The sequence below is a fragment of the Liolophura sinensis genome, chromosome 5 (genome assembly GCF_032854445.1).
Source record: "Liolophura sinensis isolate JHLJ2023 chromosome 5, CUHK_Ljap_v2, whole genome shotgun sequence".
NCBI lineage: Eukaryota > Metazoa > Mollusca > Polyplacophora > Chitonida > Chitonidae > Liolophura > Liolophura sinensis.
The window spans coordinates 17,553,968-17,557,684 of NC_088299.1; the positions used below are offsets into that span (position 1 = coordinate 17,553,968).

The following is a 3,717-nucleotide window of genomic DNA, read 5'->3' on the forward strand; positions in this document are numbered from 1 at the left end:
ATTTATTTGACTGGTGTTTTACGCCGTACTCAAGAATATTTCACTTATACGACGGCGGCCAGCATTATGGTGGGTAGAAATCGGGCAGAGCCCGGGAGAAACCCACTACCATCCGCAGGTTGCTGGCAGACCTTCCCACGTACGGTCAGAGAGGAGGCCAGCATGAGCTGGACTTGAACTCATAGCGACCGCATTGGTGAGAGTCTCAGGGTCATTACGCTGCGCTAGCGCGCTAACCAACTGAGCCACGGAGGCCCCTCATACACAAAAAGTCCATAAAGTTTCATGGCCATGAAAGATATGGCCGCTGTGCAGTAACCCACCAAAAGAGCTCGTATTTTTATATACCACAAGGCGACTGACCTTGATGATGCAAAATACTTTCGGAGAGACTTTGACGAGTACTTCTGCATATTGTCAAGGTTTCATTTGGGTCAATGTTAAAAATAGATTTTTTAATGTGACAAGTTTTGTAACATTTTGACAAATGTTATAATACATGCTTCTAACAAAGTCGATAAGACACTATACACTGTACTGTGGAATAGACATGTGGAGGCGCCGCATGTTTTCATGCATATAGGCGTTGTGAGCTTGCGGAATTGAAAGTGAAACTGGGTAAATGGATTTCGTTGAATAAGTTTCGTGGTAATCTACATGAGTCACCTTCTAATTCTGTCCCTGTACAGTGAGAGGAGACATTACTGGTGTAATTTTGTTAGTACGGCCACAGCCGTGTGAGGACGTCAAACACAGGTTCAGGTAAGTAGTAGATAAGACATATAACACTGGATTGTTCCCGACATGTTAATTGCCATGTTACACGAATACAAACTTAGTCCAAAGGACCGGTGGGCTGGTCTGCAGGTCTATACATGTAGTCCCTATACATATGAACACAAAGCTGAATAGCACATGTATCTGGTATCATACCAAACCAGAGGGGTTTGGAGGGGGAAATTTGACCCAGGAATGTGTGGCAGGGTTGGAGGTTGGGGGTTGGGGGCGTTTGCAGAACGACTATCACACCAATTATGTTCTCAGGATTTGAGTGTATGCTTCTTGCCTTAAAGTACTTTGTACGTAAAGAAGTGTAAAATGGAAAAATAAATAGAAAATGACTTTTGTTTCCTGAACATCATTTCGCGTACACATTTTACACGTTCTCAAATTTCCCGTCAATCTTGTGCTACTACCACGGTGTCTGATTTCTATTGTTTGTTTAAGGGATGACGTTCGTAATCTAGACACTACTTTTCTATGATCAGTGCTTTCATTTTATCTGAATAAGTCTCGAAGCCGACATCACATTTTATATACCTATAACGAATTTAAGTGATTTGATTTTTACAAACATCTCTTTACTTAAACATTTCACAGAACCGTTTAATATCCACATAACCAGCATTTAAGCACATTTCACCGGAACCATATCTATTGGAGTATGGTTTCCATCTGACATCAAATTCATACAGACTTTTTTCACACATCTCCATATGTAGGCGTGATACATTTTTCGAAAATAAATTTTCTGAACTGGTTATTTTCAGAAGATATTTTACATTTTGTGTATGTAATTTCTGTGGTGACTGCAGGTACAGTGATTTGATATCAAGTTCACTATACTTGTGGGCCTATCTTCATACATTTGATTTAGGCAAAGTGACGCCTAGCAACTGTTTAAAAAAGTTAATATGGATACGTTCCAGAGCAATACCTTCATGGAACCCTCATGCTTCACAACCATAGCTAGCCGCAGCCCGAAAAAATGTATCAAATAGCTTTGAAATTACACTAATCACGAGACCCAAGTTTAATACCTACAAAATGGAACATTTACAGAATTAAAGCTTATGTTTAAAAATTACAAATTTATAACAAGACCATGCCTGAATAATCAAGCTCCATGTTATAATATGTAACATGGACCTGTAAACAATATACAGGTACGTTTTTACTGTCGGGCGTGTTGGGACAAATGAGTGAACTATTCAAATGATGTCTGTTGCTACTTCTATGATTAAATTGGAAGTCAGTGATACGGTGCATTTGAAAACAGCACATGCTTGAAAACAGACGGCTCTGTAGCCTAGTCTTACATTATGATAGACTTCCTCATAATAGACATAATGTTTCCTGAGGATAGACTTCCTCATAATAACAGTTATCTTTTCCTTTCTTTATAGGACGTCCTAATATAGCCATGGGGAATTCACAAACTACCCGGATATTTGAAGGCTCTGAAGTGAGTTATTTTCCTGATAATATATAATGAAAGACGATCGTGTATCGCAACACTTTCGTTTCAGAAGTTATGTACTTTTATGACATGCATATTATTGCAGTGTTAGCCACACAGCACTTAATATAATCTCAGTGGATGACATGTGAGGATAAAGATTATCCGATATTAAACACTATGATCCTAATTCTACAATACTTAATCAGACATTTTCACCGACTACAGTCGTCACATTACATAACGAACAATTCAAAGTATATGACGATTTACAGTTGCTTTCCCCCGGGCTCTGCCCGGTTTATATACACACATGTACTTGTATCTCAGTACCGGACTACGAAAATAAACTATAACATTTTAATGATCCTTTTAATACGGGAATTGCTCTCTTTATCACTGAAACGACAACTTAAAGTTGTACAAAATCTTGAGAAACGTCAATGTCACAGGAATTAAGGTCATGAAATTCATGTCGGAAAAAAACTGTATGCTACATTTCTATCCTCTTTTAAGTATCCGCCAAAATAAATAAATGAACAGCTTGGTACTTATATTATAAATAATGTATACTATTTTACGAATTAATATTACTTTTTGTGTTCAACTTATAATGAGGGTATGCAATCAGCTTTTTATGGCAGACAGCGTCTGTCTTTAATGTTGGCTAGCTACCAATTCTGCATGAGCCTGCCAATCATTCAGCTGCATGTTTAATCAATGTATTACACCGAAATGTATTACACAGCGCAGTGTCCAGTATATTCCATTGTAACATTCTACATATTAATGCACTGCACGCAGTTGTTGCTTTGTAGCAACGTAGGGTGTTCTCCGCGTACTGAGGAGAGTGGCTGTACGATGTAGCAAGAAAAAGATATTAAAACAGAGCCATCCGATGCGTAAACCACTATTTCGTTTTTTGTAGGATAATTCTGGACACAGTGCAGTTTCTAGAGTTTTTTTTAATATAGTATACTATTGTTGTTGTTTCAGCAAATAGAGTGTTCTCCACGTATAGAAGAGAGTGACTTCCAGAAAATGATCCAGTCTGGGGTGACAGAACAAGACCGGCGTGTGCTGAGGGGCGGGATGACCCTTCTAGGGGAACACCCTTCCTGGGTGTGGAAGAATGCTGTTGTCCGCTGTATAGGAGACAACATCGACTACTGCTTTTGGAGTGGGAGCAGCACCAACCGGTTCGTGGTATGTTTCGATCAAAACCACGAGGTGGAGAAACAATGCAACAGCTCAGGCTGGGCTCTGCGTCTCTACAACGGCTTCATTCAGGTTTGGGGAATGCTGAAACAGCTGGCGCCTCTTGTGGCTCCAGCGGCGTTGAAGGCAATCACGAGGAAGTGAAATTGTTCCTGAAAATGTCTTGAAGAAATTCGTATCATGTGGGTGAAATTACCTGTGTCCACTACGATTTTTTTTTTTTTTTTTTGATTGGTGTTTTACGCCGTACTCAAGAATAT

At 39.4% G+C, this 3,717-nt stretch overlaps 1 long non-coding RNA gene across 1 annotated transcript; it reads left to right on the forward strand.

Moving 5' to 3' along the window:
- Window positions 1-688: 688 nt before the first annotated feature.
- On the forward strand, window positions 689-3,509 carry LOC135465541 (uncharacterized). The gene is made up of 3 exons (XR_010444044.1): window positions 689-762; window positions 2,187-2,245; window positions 3,236-3,509. It is a non-coding gene; the product is annotated as an uncharacterized LOC135465541 (long non-coding RNA).
- Window positions 3,510-3,717: the final 208 nt, after the last annotated feature.